Source organism: Phymastichus coffea, unplaced genomic scaffold (assembly GCF_024137745.1).
Source record: "Phymastichus coffea isolate CEN01 unplaced genomic scaffold, Cenicafe_Pcof_1.1 PCOF00001, whole genome shotgun sequence".
In the NCBI taxonomy this organism is placed as follows: Eukaryota; Metazoa; Arthropoda; class Insecta; order Hymenoptera; family Eulophidae; genus Phymastichus; species Phymastichus coffea.
Window position 1 is genome coordinate 3,386,082 of NW_026706812.1, and position 22,982 is coordinate 3,409,063.

Genomic DNA, 22,982 nt, shown 5'->3' on the forward strand with positions numbered 1-22,982 from the left:
AATAAGTGTCATCAATTGGGACATTGGAAGAGAGACTGTCCCAATAAGAAAAATAAGTATCAGCAGCAGGATGACAGTGAAAGTGATGGTAGACGAGGAGAGTCTTTTGTTTGTCAAGTATTGGCAAGTGTGACTAGTCAAGCGAAAGAAAGTTAATCGTGTTTGGATTCAGGTGCCATGACATTAGCCAATTAGTAAAGTGATAGTTAAATTCAAAATTTAATTTAATAAACTCCAAAAAAAAGAAAACAACAGCCGAAATTGCCACTTAGTCAGAAGATGACAACACCACTCTTAATAAAAACAACAAAAATTTAAAAATCGTAAGCGGCAAAAGACAAAGAAACAGCCCAGAAAACCAAACCCAAAACAAAAAATAATAAGTACAATTATCGAATTTCTGCCGAAATAACACAAAAAACAGATACAAATTACTTCAAGAAAATATAGAAAATAAATACAATAAAGAAAAACATAGTGAAGAAGAAAACAACGAAGCAAATAAGTTGAAAAGCAAATCCACTCCGATCTTCATTTACAATATAGCGAATATCAAACCATTAGAAAATCTACTGAACTTAATAGCCGAAGAAAATTATATCTTAAAAATGATAGAACTAAACAAAATTAAAATTCAGCCAACAACTTCCGAAAAATATTTGCATTTATTACTGCATTAAATTAAAGATACACGACAAAAGTTTCAAAGTTACATTAAGGAGTATTCAACCGTCAGTTGATATAGACAAATTAAGAATATAAAGTATTAAGTTATCATAATATAAGTTATCGCATCATATTGCCGCTATTCACAGTTGGTATAGAATATAACTATAAAAGCTAGGAAATTTATAAAGTATATCGACTATAAAACACGGTATTCAGATTCGAGCCACTCACATTAAAAAAGAAATTTCTTAATGTGAAAACTGCCAAGAATACGGGCATACAAAAAATTATTGTTACAAAAGTGTTATGTATATGAAATGTGCTGAACAACAACAAAGTAAAAATTTCATACTTAGTTAATAAAACTATATCACAGTTAGTCACTATAGGTTTATCAATTACGTTTTTTGATTATTGATTATTGAATTATTCGAAGTCATGCCTATATACAAGCATTTTTGGAGAACTAGACCAGATAATTTTTGGTCATGGCCTCTTGTACAAAAGAAAACGTCACACAAATCAACCTCTCGGACCTATGAGATTTTATCCCACATACTTACCTGCAATGAACTAAAGAATGATGTAAAATCACTTATCAACATTAGACGAGTGAATTGATACGATTAATAAGCAACTGTTATATATACTGTACATTGTCTATTGTAGTGGTTCCTATATTTCCACTATCAATGTTGTTCTTTTTGAATAGTAGAAAAATGTAAGATACATAAATAGTTTTATGCGTGTTGCGTCATCGCTTATATCGCTTATTTCTAAGAGATTATACTTTCGTTCAATTTCGTTTTTTAACATTAACATTATGCGTTGAAATGTTTCTGATGATGGAAAAGAAATTCAAATAAAGGGTCGGCTCTTTGTTCCTTCGGTTCCTTCGAGCAACCTGGTACTCTGGCTGGTCTGCAAACGGATATAGACTCCAGCCAGGTTCCTTCAGGCTAAGTCGCTTCTAGTAGATCCTACCAAAAAGAGAGCGAGGAAAGCATCCCTCATCTTCTTTCCTTTCAGCGTCCCACGACCAGGCACCCCTGCACCAGCTACGGACATCCGAAAGAGCTCCAAGCAGCAGCTACGCAGGGTGTGCAAGCGGATCACAAGGTTGGGAGCAAAGATAGCTGCCAAAGAGGAGGAGATCAGGATGCTGAGAGAGAGGGCCAACATCAAAGATTCCTGCCACTACAGCCGACGAGACCACTAACACCGGGAGCAGAATGGCTCAAATGAAAAGAAAAATGTAAATAAATAAAAAAAAAAAGAAATCAGACAACATTGGAAACATTATAATAGTTCGTTTTATTCGCCATTCTAATGGGGGGGGGGGCTACGTACCGGTCCAATCTCATTTGCTTTCCACTCCAAAACAGTAACATAGGGAAACTAAGGATAACCTATGGCGCTATATCAAAACTATGGCGCTACCTCACATGTAGTACACGTAAATGTGTTAGGGCTGTTCCTCAGAAATCAAGACCACATAAGGAGCGTAACGTCACAAGCGTGGGAAATTTATTGTTTGCAATGGAAAATCAATAATTGCAAAGTTATCTTTAACGAACAAAAACATTTATCAGTCAATTTCTAGGGGCTAATCTTGAATCTCGAGTTATTATAATCATTCACTACGTATTTGTTAACTTAATCTAATTTGTAAGTAAACATCACTAGTAGTTTTGTAACAAATAAATATGATGCAAATTTGAATATATGACAGTAATCCTAGCATCTTAAAAAAGAGAAGCAAGAATTTGACACTTTGATAACTGCTTTTTAACTGAGTTATCAATAAACAAATAATTTATAATTTATTTAAACAATTAAAATTATATTGCGAGAAAGTGATTCAACTGTACATACATATAAAATTACTGATAACGATTGTATAATGGCAAAAAGAATAATTTGCGAATACATTATTTAATTATTATTCAAAAACTGTTTGTGAAATTGGTGATTTTTATTTTAAATAATGTTCCGCATATCACGAGTGAGTTTTTGATATAAAAATTTTCTATAAATTTATTGTAAATTTCGTGTTATTCAGTTATCTAACTTTAATCGCTTATAACTTTAAGAGGCTATTTTTCCGTGAAAAACGATTTATACTAAAAAATTCATCATCTTTGACTTGATCTTTTAAGTCACCAACTTTTAATTTTGAGTAAGCCATTTCGCGACAAAACCTGTTCAAAATTTATGCGAAAATAAAAAACAGCGTCATAGGGGCTACATTACGCTTGGTAAGATAAAGAAGCCTCTTAAGCGAGTATAAATTCGCTCGTCGCTGCGGCAAGAGGACTTACACTGCTGCCTTGTTTAGCTGCGCGAGCACTGTTTGGAATAAAGACTTAGCTATTTCCTGAGATCTGATTTCATTATTTAGTAGTTAGGCCTGCTATTTCCTTTCCTTTCTGTCAGTCTAAGAGTTCAACTCATAAGACTTTCTCTCCTATGAGAAAAAAACAGCCTTAGACTATCTCCTCTCCCAACAAAATTAATACTGCCTTGAGATATGACTAAGTATTTGTTGCGGGGCTGTCAGACCTTTCGTCGATAGATGCAACAATACTTAATAGAGAATCACCCCAATCCTCCGCCTCCGATTTTGCTGCAATTAAGATATGTTATAGTTCGTAAAAAAATTAAAGACCCGTATTTTTTTTATCGGCGGAAAAAGCTATCTAAAGGATGAAACCCACTCCCAAAAAACAGCCTCAAAAGCAGTTCTATAGCAATATCTTTAGTTGTAATGAATATTTTTTTATGAAACAAAAAAACACAAGATACTTATAAAAAAAGTAACAGACACACATTAATTTGGTCACCGGGGATTGCAACCCCTACGTTTTATAAAGGAAAAACTGTATTTTTAAGTGTGTTTTTACCTTACAAAATCAAAAAATTATGTTAAAAAAATTTAAAAAATGATATTCTAGTAGAAAATGATAAAACAAAATTGACGTGTTTCGGGGTTATCCTATTATCTATTATTTTGAGGGTGAACTACCCCTTAATGTTATTAATACAGTATAAGCAGTTAATCGCAGATTATGCTGGATATTTCATTTTCTATGATGCTCAAAAAAGCCAAATACATGTACTCGTATACTTTTGTTTTGCCGAATAAACTATTTAGAGGGTGAAAGCTACTCCCAAAAGTTAGCTCTCAGCACCATGTTATAGCGAAATTTTCGTATTTTATGAACAGTTTTCGACGAAACAACTTTAAAAAATTCTTTTAAAGTTGTAGTAATTTTATTGTATTGACTTATAGTTTATGACTTCTCGATAATGTCATTTAAAGCCTTTTCCTGGCTAGTCCACATTCCAGATTACGGGACCCATTTATCTAATTTTATATCTGAATCGAATAAGAGATGTACGGTAAGATATAGAGTCGTTAAGTTGAGGTTCAAATTTGGTTTATATAGATAAATGTTTGTATCATTCTTTTTTGCTTCTGTTAACAGAGTCGCGTCGCTCGTGTATCCAATACAGCCTGGAGCGATTTTGAGTATCTCTAGCCCTTGTATGTGGATCATCTGGTCCATTCCGTCCGGACAAGCGATTCGTATAGTGTCCAGTTGATGAGCAGAGAAAATCCACAACCCGTCCATCGAAATATAATTCCAGTGCGTCGTTTCCTGACTTTTCAGTACTATATCACAATGATACAACTCATGGTTGGATGGTTGTATTAGCATTCTTAATTCACAATTCTTATTCAGATTAACATCTAGAAGGAGTCCTTTTACTGAGCATACAAAGGTGTAGTGAGTTCGAATGCAATCTGATTGAGATTGATGGTCCATTTGCATATACTGTTTTTGATCCGAGCTCAAGGCTAAGTAAAGGTAATTATATTTTATATATGCCGACCTTCTTTTAGAGATCGTTAATTGTGGTACTGATATAGAATGCAATCTATATAAATTGTAGTAATTTCTGTCCACAAGGGGCAAGTGCACCACTATATATGTCCTTCCTTCGCGATGCGATGCATCAATTTTTGAAATTCTAACAACTTCTTTCGCTCTGAGATGCTCCGTTGGAATGGGAAAATCAAGGTCCATTACAGTATGTTTGATATCATTAACTATTTGATGCAGCACATCAGTGTCTATTAAATCTGGGTGCACTTTTCCTTCTTTTAATGCGCGGAGAATTTCTAGAAATCTTTCTGAACCTTTAATGAAATAATCTAATATAGATTCCAACATTCTTCCAAAAGATTATACAGAAATCATATATTCTAAGCGTGCGTTTTCATTTTCTAATTTTTCGAATTTCTGCTGCAGCTGGGTTCCAAGTTGAAAGATTTTGTCACCATGTATGTCTATCATTTTGAATAATTTGTTTATTCCCATGGTAATAATGTGTGTCCTTTTATTAAAGAGGTTGATTAGCGATTTCTGGTCTTGGTATAATTGATCGATGTTTGCGTCTATTTTATTCGTTTCGTCCACAGTTACCAATCCAAACAAACTGTGGCTTAAGCTTCCTATCCCTCCAAATGGTATTAGTCTTTTGTTCCTGATGTTTCCGGGCCCCCGAACCCTGGGTGGTTGGATGTTTCCCATGTTTCCGATTGATTCAGTAATTTCCGTTTGTAGTTGTTGAAGCGTGAGCTCTTTCACATCCAAAATATCTTTGTTTAACATGTTGTTGCATGTCATTCCATCTAGGTGTTTGGTGCAATTCCCAAGTAATATATGAAGGTCATGTATTATGGTTGTCCTTGCCAAGAAGTACTTCGTATCAACTGTAATGTATACTTTCCAATCCGCTCTTTTTATTCTCAAGGGGTCCAATCTTTCATAATATAATCCTGGGTTTTGGCTCAAATTTTCTATCGTGTAAGCTTGGGGGTCTTTGTATTAGATTATGCGAATACGGAGAGAAAGGAAAGTAAGATTAGATACATGTTAAATGAAAGGAAATATATTAAAAGAAATAGTACCTGAAAGAATAGAACAAAATAAATAGTATAGACGAAGGATATAGAACAAATAAGATAAGTGAGTAATTGTACTTATATAGCTACGCCTGAAATTTAAGTTTATCCATATGCTTCCGTATTGTTTTTCCATTGGGTAATTTTAATAAAACGTTCTTATGATTCAAAATTTCAACGATTTTTAGAGGTGTTTTATAATAACTATCAGCTTTTCCTATCCGAGGTTCGTTTAGTATCCAGACGTAATCACCGACTTTCCGTTTAAAGGGTCTAGCGTGTTTATCATATTGGTCTTTAGATTTTTCCTTTTCACGAATTTGATTATCACCCGCCGCTATCTTTAGTTCTATCAAACGTAAGACTAGATCGCGTAGGTATTGATTATAGGTCCCTAATTTTTCCTCCTGATCATTTTGTTGGTTTTGTACGAAGTTAACATTGAGACTGCGCAATAAATTTGTCCATTTGTTAGGGTTCGAGTCCCCATGCCTTGCCCTTAACTTATTTTTTGTTTCTATACGCAACGCTTTTTTATAAGCATCCTCCAAGGTTTTAGGCTGTTTAATGTCCACTAAGTCTCCAATTTCTTTTAGCAATCCATCTATGAAAGTCTTAATAGTTGAGTCGCGCATTGGAGTTATCTTCGTCTCAGTGTACTCTTGTAGGTTAATCGGATTCCTTGAAAGTGCATCTGCATTACAGTTTAATTTTCCAGGTTTATACTTGAATGTATATTGGTAATCTGTGAATTTAAACATCCATCTCATAAGCCTTTGTCCTGGATCCTTGCGATTATGCATAAAGTTTAGAGGTTCGTGATCAGCAACCAGAGTAAACTTCTTACATAGGAGATAAGGTCTGAACTGATTCATTGCGTATAAAACTGCAACACACTCCTTTTCCGTGGTAGTATAGTTTCTTTCTGCTTCATTTAACAACCTAGAAAGATATGCTACAGGCCTTTCATGACCATCCACTTCTTGTGATAAAACCGCACCTATTGCGTAATCCGAAGCATCTGTGGTTAAGGTAAAGGTCTTCTCAAAATCAGGAAAAGCTAGGATAGGGGCCTCACAAAGCATCCGCTTCAGCCTTTCAAAAGCCTCTTCCTGTGGCGGTCCCCAGATATATGCTTGATTTTTTTTTGTTAAGTCACTGAGAGGCTTGGCTATCTTCGAGTAGTCCTGGATAAATCGTCGGTAATATCCGGAGAGTCCAAGAAAAGACCTAATGCTTTTTACTCCATTGGGCTTTGGAAATTTCTTTACGGCCTCGACCAATTTAGGGTCTGGCTCAACTCCTCGAGCACTAACAATGTGTCCCAGGAACTTTACTTCCCGGCATAGGAAATTTACCTTATCCGGTTGTAAAACTAGTCCTGCGTTGGTAAGTCTTCCAAATAATTTCCCTACTTTTACTTCATGTTCGTGTAGGTTCTTAGCGTAAACTATGACGTCATCTAAGTACACTAACATTTCTACATTCAAGAGTCCTCGCAACAACGCATTCATCATTCGTTGGAAGGTCGCTGGCGCATTCATTAGTCCTTCTGGTATTCTGATGTAATGAAAGTGTCCATCAGAGGTCGAAAATGCTGTCTTCTCCCTGTCCTCAATTCTTAAGGGAATTTGTTGAAATCCACTGATTAAGTCGAACGTTGAAAAATACATCGAACCTCCCAGCTGATCTAGAATATCAGCGATGTTAGGTAAAGGGTAGGCATCACCAATGGTTTTTTTATTTAGTTCTCTAAAGTCAATGACCAACCTCCACCTTGGTGTACCATCACTCGCCGGGATTTTAGGAACAATCCAGAGCGGCGAGTTATAAGGCGAAATTGATTCTTCGATGATTCCTTCCCTTAATCGTTTTTTAATTTGGTCCGATATAAATTTTCGGTGTACAGGGATGCCTATACTGTTTGGTATTAACCGGTATTCTATTCTCTAAGTGTATTTCATTTTCTATTAAATTAGTACACGGTAAAGGTTCTCCAGGAAGTAGGAACACATTCGGATATTTCTTCAATAAGCGTTTAATGCGAGTTAAGGTGTCCTGTTCTAATCAGTTGCAATAATTGCCTATATCGGTTCTCGGGTTGATCCATAGTCTGTGGTCTTTGAAGGCTACCTTTTCGATCCTAATTCGTGTCACCAGAGAATTCCGATTTGTAATATTTAAATGGGATAATTTTCTTCGGGTCCACTTCTATTGTTACTTCCCTTTCATGGGTATTGATGGCCATAATCTTACAGGTCTCATGATCGTTAATGACTATGCCTTCCCCAAGAAACACTTTATCATCCGCCACATTTATTCTAGGTAAATACCCTTCTGCGAGCGTACTCTTCAGCAAATTAATCTGTATAACTTGACGAGTCTTTGGTGCTAATGTATATCGTACCGTGCCAACCGGTAGTCCCTCTTCGCCATTTGTAATCTTATTATTCACGTTTTCATTACAACCCAGTTGTTCTATCCCTCGATCTAGGTCCGCTGTAGTTTCAATATCCGATACCTCATCTTCACGAGCTCTAATACTCATAGCTTGTATTAGGTCATCTTGTAATCGGTCAATGGGAACATCATTCGGTAAAAACGATATCGGATTCATTACGTCGCTATTTACCATTAGGCTGTTATGATAATACGAAATCACTGCATCGGTATCGATCAAGTAATCTCTGCCTAACATCCCGTCCTCTTCAATAGGAAAATTGTTCCATACTATGTGGAATTTTGCGGATTTTCCATTAATCGTTAATATCGCCGTACCTATGGTCGGAACGGTTTGTGCCGTAATACCGCTCAAGGTAGTGACCTCCCTCGGATCAAACCTCGTAGTCCAATTTAATGCACTAAACTTAATTAAGTTCACGGCCGATCCATTATCAACCGTGAACACGGTCCACTTTTTACAGGTCTCTGGTATACGAAACCTTACTCTTGTTGGCGCATAGATCTGATTATTTCCTGTGCCAGTCCCCAATTTGAGGCAACTGCGATGACTGGTTCGTTAACGATTGTGGATTCTTTATTATTGTCATTACTTTTGCCGGGGGTACTCCCGGTTTTTTGGACGTCGATACTTCCTGAATTTCGGTCAACATCGTCTTCGCATTCGGTTGAACTTTCTCTTGATTCTGGCGGCACGTCTGTCAGGGGTCCGTTCCATTCGCTGCTGGGCGAGCCCCATCTGAGTTTAAATTACTTGCATAATTATGTTGCTGGTACTTTGGATTAGGTCTAAACTCGCCTCTTTGCTGCTGGTCGTAAGCTATTGTTCCATAGCGTTTTCCAGAGGGATGATGATAAGAGTCTGTATCTGGGTTATATAGCCGTCCTGCATGTGGTCCATTGTCCTGATAATTTTTGTAATGAGGCTTCCAATTCCTGTTTTTGGTTCGGTCTCTGCCCTTGAGATCGACTCTGTTGCTGTCCTTGATTATTCTGATTATTCATATACAATTGCTGTCCTTGATTTCTCTGTATAAATAATTGTTGGATTTCTGCAGGTAATTCATCCCACTCATCCTCTAATTGTTCCTCTTGGTCGTTTTGTTGGTAGAATTCACCTTATATATTTTTCTCACTTCTGATTTAGGGTATCGTTTTTTTATTTTTCCTTCCCTGAGCTTATTTTGGTGCTGCCATTTGCAAGTGGTATCGTGTTCCTCATAGATTGATGCGTCTATCCATTTATTGCAAAGCCAGTGGTGCCTATTTTCATCACTGTGGTCCCATCTTCTTTTCCTTATATCAGCATATCTAGCGCCGTAAATAGGGTCGCATTCTTTTAAGGCTGTTGCGGCATCAGCAGCTTTGTAATACTGAGCGTAGCCTATAGCAAGGGTTTCCTTGTTATCTCGTACCACTTTATGATACACTAAGGGTCCGAATTGTACGAAGTGTTGGAAAAACGAGATTTCCCTATAACTCTCTTCAATTTTCCAGGGGAGTCGACAAAATAGTCGGGTTTTCTCTTCAGGCATCCGGGCAGGCAATTCGGACTGTATCTTGTTGGTTGGCTGAGTATATCCGCGATCCATCTGTTGATATATAATTCCAATTGGTAATTCGTCGTATTCTCAGAACTATGTCACAATGGTATAGTTCATGCTTGGATGGTTGTAATAGCAGTCCTAGTTCGTATTTGCTATTTAGATTAACATCTAAAACAGGTCCTCCTACCGGGCATATAAAGGTATAGTGTGTTAATTCTGTTTCCCATTAGAAGGATCAGTTGCCTCTTAGCCAGAGCCAGCCTCAGCCCATATCTAGACATTTATCTGTTAATTCGTAGCATCGTACGGTTCGGTAACATTTATGCCAACTCCGTGGTGCGTACTGTTATCACTGCTGCGATGTCACCGGCGTAGGCGACCATCTTCACTCCCGACGGCATCTTCAGTCTCAGTAATGCGTCATATACTATATTCCAGAATTTCAGATCCAAGATAGATCCCTGCGTACACATGAAGTATATGGAGAGTCGAGGCTTTCAAGGGCCTCAAGTATATCACTCCATTTGGCTAGGTTAAGGCATCTTGATGTCCACTGTCTCTATTGGTCTCGCCCTGTAGCAAATGCGCTTCGTCTACGAAGAACTATCCGTGATCTGTCGTATTACCCTTATTATCGAGCATTGCCTTAGAAAACCATGCCGCTTGTCCGCGGTTCTCCGTTGATGTTACCACATCTGTTAGTTTCGGTTTTATTAGCGCTTCGTACAGTTTACCCGCTGTCTCTAGCAGACTCAGGGGTCTATAAGAAGACGAGGCATTCGGCTTTCTTTTTTTTCATATAAGGTCGCAGTAAATTTTTCCGCAGTGGTTTACGGATTATATATGGCCCAGGGTCCTTTTTATATATTTTTATTTATTTATTTATTTTTTTTTTTCAATATTATAGATAATAAATGAATAAAGCCGATAATACAATGATCATAATTCCTAACAAGATAATAATTTATTCAAATAATTATTATCAACAAAATACTGTGACGGCTAGCCGTAACTTAGTTTTTTTTATATTTAATTATTAAATATGACGAACGGAGTGGGAACCTTCCTGATTTCCCACGATGAAAACGCATTCGAAATATAAACTTTGATAGTGGCCCGAGCCTGCGTACTCAAGCTTACAATCAACGCTCTATCCTGCTTTGTCCCACACGTATGTGTTGACAGGGGCCTACGATCATCGCGTATACATCGTGAAGTGTTATCACGCTGATAATGGAAGGGGACCATGAAAATGCAATCTATCTTTTTTTCCCACCGATTTTTAAGAAAATATCCGTAATATTAAATAGATTTTCATCAATTTTGTAAGCCATTATAATGCGCACCTTTTTGTCACCGAATAACCAATAAATAGAACAATAATGTATTTTATAATAAATCGTAAAAGGTTTGAATTTTTCTGAATGTTCATAATAGTCACTATGTATCGTCATAATTAATTAAGTTTAGTACAATTATGTATAAGTAATTATAAGCTATAGCGTTACTCTTGCTCTTAAAAGTGGCACTCCGAGAGCCATCTCTGGAGAAAAGGGCCCAAGTTAAAAAGGGACCGCCCTTTCTCTCTCTGAAAATTCACGCCCACAAACCAATAAAGAAATTCTGGATATGATTAGAAAATTTCCGACCAATACAAAATTTAGCCGTTATCGCTTCATGGGCCTGAGGAAAGGGATTTCCACCCAACCACCCACGGCTTATAAAAAGCTCTGTACAAGGCTGGAGAGTAAGTTAAGTTCAGTCAGTTAAGTTAGAGGAAGTCAAGTTCAGATAGAGTAAGTGCGGGAGTGAGCACCAGGAAGTCCCTAATAAGAAGTTTTTACCAGTGAGTGAGTCCCGGAGGAAGCATCAAAGAAGAAAAATCACCCAAGTATATTCAGAGCATATAGAGAGAGAAAGAGGCCAAAGAGCAGAGAGAGAACGCAACTTTAATAATAACTAAATTGATAAAATAAAAGTAAGTAAAATCTTAAACCTGGCTATCCTTTTCTTTCTTTAAGTAATCCGCCTTTCTTTTGGAAATTCATTAAGCGTGAGTCTGGTGAATTTCCATTAAAGTCCCTTAAGAACACATTAAGCGTGAGTCTGGTGTGTTCGTAATAACATTTGGTTATTACATTCCGCGTTAGCATACAGTTTTCTCAACGCAACAATATTGCTCGTCCCGGCTTGTGTGTTACACGATAGCCAAATCAGAGCAACCCTGAGTTTACGCTTGCTCCAAGCGTACCTGAGAGTTACCCCGACGTCACAATACCAATTATTATTATTAATTAATTATAATTAACAATTAATAATTTATTCAAATAATAATTACCAATAAAATACTAATTATTATTATCAATCAGTAACAATTTATTATATATATATATATTTATAAGTTTTTATTTTAATAATTAATTTATATTATTCCATTAATCAATAAATAAATTATATTAATAAAATAAATCATTGATTAATAAATTAATTTATTAACCAATAAAATATATATTTTAATAACTAATATATATCTATCGTTTAGTAATAAAAGTAAAAGTAAAAATAATTAAGGAAAATTTTAATAACTGAATGGTACGGGATAATGCCAAGTGTCAGTCCCCTATTACAGCAGAATAAAAAAAAGAAATAAAATATTTCGTAAACGAGCGCATAAAATTTTATACAATCGTTCATAAAATAATACCCCAAAGGAATTTTGCTAAGCCGCGTTTCGACTTTCATATATTTTTAAGCAAAAGAATCACGTTGCCAATGCTATTCCGTCAACTAAGCACGAAATGTGGGAATGGAAAAAGGACGCACCCGGTTTCAGACGCGAAGGCTCTAATTACGCTTACGCGACCAAAAAACGAAACTCCGATGAATTCCTGAGCGCCCGATCGTGTGAAAAACAATTTTTCCACGTCTTCGGCGTGGCTTTAGCCTGCTCAAAAACGAGCGTCCTATTCACCCGTATCGCGTTTCGTACAGCACGGGAAAGAAATTATATTTTTCTAATCGTAAATATTACACAAGACTAAGGTAAAATAATATATGAGATATGAGAAAAAAAAATAATATTAATAATGATGATAGAGACGGTGGATTAATTAATATGTATTAATATTAATTAATACGCATCAACATATATTAACGCTATGTAATACTATATATTACACACCAATCAATAATATATATATACTAATAATATAGTGTATTAATACTTATTACATTAATCAATGTGTATTAATTTTGTGAAGTTATTCACTTAATTATTAAGATTTTATCAACGCGAGAAAAGCGAAAAGATAAAGCCTGAGAGACCACGCTCTGCTACCAATTGATAGGTGTCAACTCACGCGAGGCGAGTTTGTCCCGTACGAAGGCCTTTTTAACAGCCGAGCGGCCTTAGACTCGGGCGGCAGTCAGGCTTTCGGGCACCCCGGCCCGTTTCCGCGTCAATAATGAAATCCCTGTTAATTATAATTCGACACTCGATATCGTTTTTATAAAATAAATAATCGAACGTTTATAACGTTTTTTGCTTGTTTATTAAAAGGAATAATGTAATAGCGATTTTCATTAATATAGTGGGGACGCATATGGATAGACTTATAGGCGTTTATAATTATAATATTTATTCTAGTCTCTTTCACAACATAAATAAGTTAAGCAGAATAGGGAGATATATATATATATAAATTCTCAGGCGCGTAATTTTCGCCTCGCGATGTCTATTATTTTTTTGGTTACATAAAAAGTATTACTCACTTTGTATTAATATTGTAAATATAAATTAGTCCAAAATATTATTTGCTTCGTGATGTGGCCAATCACTTTTTCTTTGAATCTGATCAGATCAACTGGTCCAATATATTTTTTTATCCAATAGTGTAGCAACACGCAAGAAAATGATAATTCCTATGATTTTCGTTTACACAAAATTATTAAAACAATTGTACTCGACACTTTTAATACTTAATCGTAACTCAAACAATTATATTCTCAAACTCTTATTATGGTTTTAACTTCAGTAGGAAAAATGCAGGCTTCTTAATTGAGCGCTCGTTCCTAACTGACTAATTCTCCCTGTCTCGGGTCGTTGTTTTCGCCGGTTCATTATATATCTTTTTTCCTCGCATTCCGTTTCTTTCTCGCACATACGCTTTAGACGTTTACGCTTCTCGTATCGGCTCGTCTTACCTAGCTAAGTACGCTGACCAAAGCATGCTGTTGCAGCATGCTGCCGCAGCGTGAATCAGCCTCTGCCGCACATTCCTACCGAGTCGCGCACACGAATACTGCTAGCTATACTATATCCGAACGGAAATCTCGGGTCCGACATATTATTCGACAAAATACAATTATAACACAATGAAGTGTCACGTAACATTGTCTCATGAATGTTATTAGATAATTCTCATCTTCATGCAATTCATAATGACTTTTTTCAGGAAGTATATCAAAAAGCTTCATTCCAACGTTATTCAACATTGCAAAATTCATCTTGCTGTAGGTAAAGAGATCTAGAATCTTACGTATTCTTCTTCTAGTACTACTTCTACCACCGAAATCATCACCCCCCTTTTTTTCTTTTTTTTTGTTATGGAATGGTGAGAGCCCTAACCATCGCTCTCACCTGTGAGGTGCTTCCACTACTAACATTGCTTATGAGATCTTTACACTAAAAGTCGAAACTCAGCAGAAAGAACGCATAAGTAATTACTTCAACCTCTCCAAAAAAAGAATTAGAACGAATAATTAAAGACATAATTAAAATTTTAAATATAAATTTATTTACTATGTATACATTTACACATTATACTAATGTAATTTTTAAATTCAAAATTCTAGCCTTCTCGATGATGAATAAACAATTCTTTTTTCTCCATGGTCTCGTATAATTTCTGTAACATATCTCCGTCTTTTTCTAACGCTAAGCTTACTCGCTTTTCAGTTCACTCGTAACGCTCGAGGTGTTCAGATGTGCGAATGATCGCTCTCTAAGTTTAAAGTGACCGTTAGACAGTGACAGTAAACAGACATATCAAAGAAACATAGAGCAAATAAAACAAACAAAACCAAATCATACAGACAAATAATAGTATTAGTTTAGCCGTCATGGCTACAATAAAAGAAAAGGTGCAGATCACACCAATAAAAAATTCGAAAGAAATAAACGATGAAACAACAACCTGGAAAATTGCTCAACAAAAGCGCCCAAGAAATAGCCCAGATGAAAACAAATCAGTTAAAAAAAGACAAACACACATTAAGGACTACTGGCTCGGAAATAGCCCAAAGGAAATAGAAACAAGTAATCAATACGAGGTATTGCAAGAAAAGGAAATCAGTGATAACACAGGTAAATCAAATATTCAAAATCAAACCGTAATTCCAAAAGCTGCGAAATCACCACCAATTTATGTTAATGGTGTCTTAAAAATAACCCCACTACGTGAATTGCTCGACCAGATAGCAAAAAATGAATACACGTTAAAAATTTTAAATAATAACGAAATCAAAATACAAATCAATAAACCGGAACTCTTCACACAAACAGTCAATGAACTTGAAAAAAAAAATACCGATTTCTACACATTTCAGCGTAAAGAAAATAAACCGTACAAAGCTGTACTAAAGAACATGCATCCAACAGTAGACATAGACGAATTAAAAACTGAAATTGAGTCATTTAACCACGAAGTAGTAAGAATTACAAATATAAAGCACAAAATCACAAAACAACCGTTGCCAATATTCTTTATTGAAGTAAAACCAAAAGAAAATAACAAAGAAATATTTGAAATAAAAAAACTAATGCAACAAATAATTAGCTTTGAACCTCCGCATAAAAAAAAAGATATCCCTCAATGCATGCGCTGCCAATTATTTGGTCACACCAAAAATTATTGCCACCGACCTCCAGTCTGCGTAAAATGCGCAAGCAATCATCTCACCAGCGATTGCCCAATCCGAACAAAAATAAATGAAGTAAAGTGTGCAAACTGTGGAGGGAATCATGTGGCTAGTTATAAGGGCTGCAGTGCAAGGATACTCTTACAGCAAAAACTTTTTCCACCGTTAAGGGCAAAACAAATGCCCGAAAATACCGTTAGACCAGACGTTACTTATGCACAGGCAGCAACCGAAAATATAAACACGACAAATACTGAACCCAAACAAACACCGACACCACAACAAACAGTAAACACCAACGACAGTCAATTCGTAAACATGATGCAAATGATGATGCAAATGATGAATAAAATGGACACTATGTTAAACCTAATCAACACGCTTCTAAACAAGATAAAATGAATACAAAAATAAAAATAGCAATTTGGAACGCTAACGGTTTAGCGCAAAGAAGCATAGAATTAAAACCTTTTCTCATAGAAAACAATATTGATATAATGCTAATTTCTGAAACTCATTTCACACACAAAAGTTTTTTCAAAATCCCACGATATACACTGTACAGTACAAATCATCCCGAGGGTAAGGCTCATGGAGGAACGGCAATAGTAATAAAAAACACAATTAAACACCACGAAATAGAACCACACAAGCATGACTACCTACAAGCAACAAATGTTGCGATCACAGACAGCAACGGTCACATCATTCTCTCGGCATTATACTGCCCTCCAAAACATAGTATAAAAAATGAGCAATACAAAAAATATTTTGATAGTCTGGGAAACCGCTTTCTTGCAGGAGGAGACTATAATGCAAAGCATCCATGGTGGGGATCAAGATCAATAACTCCAAATCCAAAAGGAGCAACCTTATATGCAGTAATGAAAAATGAAAACTTAACGCCAATATCAACAGGCGAACCTACCTACTGGCCTTCAGACATAAATAAATTACCGGATTTAATAGATTTCGCTATTATAAAAGGACTATGCCATAAACACATAATAGCTGAATCATGTCTTGACCTAACCTCAGATCATTCTCCAGTCATTATTAACCTAAACTCAACAATAGAAATAAACCAAAAAACCAGTCATATGTATAACAAAAAAACAAATTGGAATCTTTACAGAGAATTAATAAACAAAAAAATTACATGCAACATACCTCTAAAAACAGAACAGGATATAGACGCTGCGATTGAAAATTTAAACAATAACATCTATATAGCCATCAAAAATGCAACCCCTACATACTCAATAAAACAAAATAAAAAAGAAATGAATTCCAAAACAGTAACAGCTAAAATAAAAGAAAAAAGAAAGTTAAGAAAAATCTGGCAACGGACTAGGCTATCTACAGATAAAACAAAATTTAATAGGTCTATTAAAGAACTTAAAAAACTTCTTTATGACGAAAAAAAATGATAATATAAGCAACTATCTAACAAACCTAACCGCAACTGAGGTTACCGACTATTCGCTCTGGAAAGCCACTAAAAAAATTAAACAACCACAAAAATTCTCTCCTCCTATATTAAAAAATGATATGACTTGGGCTAGAACAAGCATTAAAAAAGCTAACACATTTGCCAAACATCTACAAAATGTATTCAAACCCTCACAACGTAAAATAACAGAAGAAGAAGAACAAGATCTATTAAAAACCGGACAATACAACAACAATAATATTCAACCAACTAACAATACTAAAATAAAAGAAATAAACCACATAATACGTCACTTAAAAAAAAAGAAGAGCCCTGGACATGATAATATAAATGCAAAGCTACTGAAAGAACTTCCAATAAAAGCTATAAGATACATAACCATCGTAATAAACTCAATACTTCGTTTACAATACTTCCCTGTTGCATGGAAACTAGCAACAATAATACTAATACCAAAACCGGGAAAACCGCCCCAAAAAGTCACGTCCTACAGACCAATTAGTCTACTGCCTACATTATCAAAAATCTGTGAAAAAATAATAATCAAAAGGTTAAACAAAATTTTAGTCGAGCAAAGCATAATTCCCGAACATCAATTCGGTTTCCGAAACAACCACGCCACAATCGAACAAATAAATAGAGTAACTAACAAAATAGTAAATAGTTTTGAAAACAACGAATACTGTAATGCAGTATTTCTTGACGTAGCTCAAGCTTTTGATAAAGTTTGGCATGAAGGGCTTCTATGCAAACTTACAAAAATCACACCACCAAATCTCTATCTACTGTTGAAATCGTATTTAAGCGCCAGAACTTTTAAGGTTAGAGTAAATGATGAAACAACTAACTTATACTCAATTAAAGCCGGCGTCCCACAAGGAAGCGTTCTCGGTCCAATATTGTACTAAATATACACGCATGATCTGCCAACCAAGAAAAATATTGACATCGCCACGTATGCAGACGATACAGCCATTCTGATATCACATGCTAACAAAAAAACAGCCTCCCACAATATGCAAATATACCTAGACGTAGCCGTAAGCTGGTTCGATAAGTGGAGGATAACAATAAATGAAACAAAGTCAATACAAGTAACTTATACCAAGAAAAAAGGATTTTGTCCACCAGTATGTATTAAAAACCAACAAATCCCACAAGGAGAAAAAGCAAAATATCTTGGAATGCACCTTGATCAACGATTAACATGGCGAGAACACATATGGACCAAACGAAAACAACTCAATCTCCAGATAAGGAAATATTACTGGCTATTAGGGAGAAAATCTAAACTTTCAATTAAAAATAAACTTCTTATATACAAGTCAATAATTAAACCAGTATGGACATACGGCATACAACTCTGGGGCACAGCTCCAAAAACAAGCATAGAAATAATAGAAAGATTTCAAAACAAAACAATAAGAGCTATTACTGATGCACCATGGTTTGTCACAAATGAATATATAAGAAAAGACATAAACATAAACACAGTAAGAGAAGAAATTGAATCAGCCCGCCGGAAATACACCAGCAGGATAAAGGAACACACAAACAAATTAGCAAAGAAACTAATATACACAACACCGATAGTTTCAAGATACAAGAAATATAAAACAGTGTTTGTGCAAGATTGAACAAGCGCGGTATTAAAGTACTGGTAATGATCAGTGGAGAAGTACCCTCCTGTAATTATTTTGTAACCAATTAATGTAATTGAAACATTTATGTATACAACATTTACTTATTGTCAATAGACAGATTGTAAATAAATGGTAGTAATAAAAAAAAAAAAAAAAAAAATTTTATTACATGATCTGTACAACCAACAAACGCTAGAGAGTTCGTTTTTATTATTTTTTGAACAATGAACTGCATACTATCTCTAGTCATGCCATTATTACACTCAATTATAAAGGTCACACAATTTTCAACCATCTTAATTAATTCAAAAACATTGTCGCTAGACTTAATTAAGCCACCAAAACTCTCTCTAGCATTTGTAAGTTGATGGCGTGCAGCATCACTGGAGAACGACTCCAAATGCAGATTGCAATTTTCGCACTCGTTGTCCAAATGTCGCGTCTCCCAATCTAAAGAAGATAATTGATTCATTTTTTGTTGTCATTCAAAATCAAAGTAATTGCCAACATTTAGTTTTTACTAAATTCAAAACAGGTGACAATTACTAACAAATTAAAAAATAATTATAATTACTGTAAATTTTTATGTTAAAAATCTATGCTTTTTATACAATTGAATTATGGCTTTCGTAACAATATTTTTCTATTAAAAAGATAATTATGTTACACGGTAAAAATTTCGTGGATAGTTGACAATGACCATATTAATCATCGTAACTATCATTAAAGTTAAGTATATCGAATGTTATTTATTATTAGACATTATACTGTTTAATAAGGAAATATAAAAACAAAAAAAAACTATAAAATTATTTAAATCGAGTGATCGAAAAGCGTATTTTACCATTTCAAAAAAATAACAAAAACGATATATTGCAAGACTTTTTCATCGTAAAATAGTATTAATTTTCTACAAAATTAATGGATTCCTTTTTTCAAAAAGATATGCAAGGGCGGGTTATCTTCGTCACCTACAGTATACCTTGGTCGATAACATGGAGACTGTATACATCTCCATGGTCGATAAGCTGCGCTCATTATAAGTCTTCTAGTGGTTCACTAACTATCGAGCGCGGCGCTGAAATCGGCTAATTCCCTCCGAGAAAAAGAGAAAGTTGCCTAGATAAATCGTCTCTGCCTCGCCTCCTGTACACAGTCTCCATACCCATACTCCTCCGACTTCAGTCGCCATGTTTGCCGTTGTCCCCCACTCTACCGTTGTCCCCACTCTCTCACTATTCTATCCTTAGTCTTTTCCTAACTAAGCCTTCTTCCTCCCCACTATTATTACTCTATTCTGAGCGACTTATATCGGAGGTTGGAGGAAGCTTACAACTTTCTTGAGGATTTTCTTCCATTTTCGTCGTTGTTTCGCACTCTTGATTTTAAGCTCTGACGTTTCAATAGTTTTGTAATGACCCCATGGAAGTGTATCAGGATTTTTATCCAATATACATCGTTTATCATCATATGGACTTAGTGCTACTTTCTACACTCTTTCTGTTCTTACTTGGTGTAATACACTTCGTATATTGCATTGCTCACGCCTAATAATTTCTAAATCCAATAAACAGTTTCGAAAATCTTCATGATCTATTGTTTTTATGACAGTATGTGTTTTTACGCCTTTTGCTTTCTTTATTGCTTGATGGTCTTCTATTAGTATACTATACATTTAACTTCGAAGTCCAATGAATTCTCTCATAATATTACTATTGCATTCATCTTTCATAATACCGAGAACTTTTTTATTAACTAACGGCATATTAAACTGATTATTTTCTGAGTAATCTGATGTATCAAATTTATTGATATCTTCTTTCATTATTTCATATATACCAACATCTTGAAATTCATATACGAGGTTATCTGTATCATTATAAAGTAATTTTGCTTTATGAGGTAGTCTTTCTTTTATGTAGCCATAGTGGAAGTCATATACTAATGTTTTTGAGAGATATAGCTCACAAAGTCCAATATATATTGGTTTTTTAATACTAATAGATGTCCATGATAACTGTATTGCTACTAAATTTTCATCAAAGTTTGAACTACTATGAAAGTTGGGTTGGGCGATCCGTGCTTCTGCTCCATATCTGCCACTCCATACACTAATTAATTTAACGTCTTTTCCTTTCCTTTCATCCTCCATAGTTTTTCCGTATACTGCATTAATCATCAGTTTATAGAATAAGTTTTCAAATTCATTGTTAGCTTGTTTTCTTTTTTCCCTATTCAAATCTACATAAGTTTTATGCCACGATTTTTTATTAAACTGAAGTGCTCTGTGTATTTGTTTTATTTTGAGTCCGTATTTAATAGCCTGCTTAAGCGCTATATAATGAATGACATACCGTTCTTTATTATACAGTGTTGTTAAAAGTTTTTTTTGTCTTGATCCGGGTGGTGTGTTATGTTCAGGACAAAGTGGAAGGTCCTTATGTTTGTCGTGTAGCTCTTTTGGATACTCTAGATCAACTTTTAAAATATATCCAACCTCATTATTATCGGAAACATTGAAAAAATGAGGCTCATCGATGTTAGAGACCCACTTAAAATTTTTATATGGTAATGATTGCGTCATCGCCCATCCATATAAATTGTTAACATCAAAGTACATCAAAGTCTTACTAGGTTCTTTTTCATTATATTCTGAGCCCATATATCGATTATTAGCTTTTGAATATCTATTACAGCATTGAGTAATACCTCCTCGAATACCTTTTTAGATGAATAAAACCATGTCTATATCGGTTAAAAGTTCTAGCTCAATTTTTGTACACTTTAACATAGCATCCCATGTTAATCCAGGAGTAGTATAATAGTGTGCTGGGTCGAGTTGATACGCATCCATACAAGTTTTATGAAAATTTGTAACGGGGGCAGCGCCTTATTCGGCACTGACGTCACTAATTTATTAAGGGGAGAGTAAGGGAGGCACTTTCGCTCTTTAACAATCGGGGAACGAGAGGATAGGTCGAACGAATAAATAATTTTCTTTACTTGGAACATACAACTTAAATCTATTCAGACAAACAAATACAAAATCAGTTACAATAACGTTTACATCATGCACACATATACAGAACAACTTAAACTAACGCGGGAGGACGAATGGCCCGGCGACTAAATCGCCTTGGCCATTTACCTCCTTACAAAGGAAAGAATACGTTGAAACCTCTCTACCGCATTACGATGAGCGTAGCCGGCAAGTGATCGCCTGGCTACCTATCGTTCCTACGCGGCCGCGCATCACCATGAGAGAGAGAAATACCGGGAGAGAGAGATAACCTGACCTTTGTTCTTGGCGATGAGCCGGCAACGGGGAGTTGACGTGGCCGCTGGCTGGACGTCTTCCTCGGCGTAGTCCGTGGTGAACCCACTGGAAGTCATGCAGTGCATGGCGGCGAGGGCGACACTGAATGCCCTGCTGCAAGTGTTGCCTCCACACGTTGCCTCGGCTCGCCCTGGTCTGGTCACTGCTGCACTTGTGTTTCTTCTTCTCTCACCGCGCTGCTACTTCCAACTTCTCTCCTCAACTTTCTTCTGGGAACTACCTCACGCGACTTGACGCACGGTCAACATTCGCGCTCTCGCCGGGCTCTCCCACCAAGCCTACTCATTAGGCGGCGTGCGACAAAAGCGCTAATTGGTCGCGCGTCACACGCCGGCCTAAAGCTGCATAGTGCGTGCATAGACGCGCACTCTAGCATACTCGCTAACTTTCTCTCTCTCTCTCTCTCTCTCTCTGTCTCTCTCTACCTCATAGTCGCTGCGCTCTTGCTTCTTCGGGCGCTCTCAATCTTGCTCGGCAATCTTTGGCGGCTGGAAAAACATAAAGGCCAGTGGTTAGGCGCAATAAATATATGCGCCGAACGCTGACCACGTCGTTATGCCGAGTGATAAGAGGGAGAGAGAGAAGAAGAGCAGACGAGGAGCAAGCGTACTGCTTGCTCTCGTCACAAATTTTCAAAAATATTGGCCAAAAGTAATACATCAGTTTTTAAATATAAATCAGAATACTGTCCTAAATCAATGATGTCAAATGCATTCAACACTTTTTGTGCATGCCCATAGTCAGCTTCAGAGATGTTGCTATCTATCAATTAACTATGAAAATCTTCGATGGTAATTGAGTCTGTTTTAATCTTTCAAAACTGTTAACATACTCATATGGAAAAACGCCTTTTCTCTTCAATAATTCTATTTGTGTTTTTGTATATTTATCTATCTTGAATTCATGCTCTATGATATTTAGTTTGGTTAAATACGAAGCCAGTTTTTCAAAAGATGATGTCACAAAACGAAACGAATCAATA

The 22,982-nt window shown here is 35.8% G+C and overlaps 1 protein-coding gene across 3 annotated transcripts in view; it reads left to right on the plus strand.

Moving 5' to 3' along the window:
- Positions 1–22,982, plus strand: part of LOC131662819 (1,4-alpha-glucan-branching enzyme) — a 588,019-nt gene that overhangs the window by 185,243 nt on the left and 379,794 nt on the right. The window lies entirely within an intron of this gene.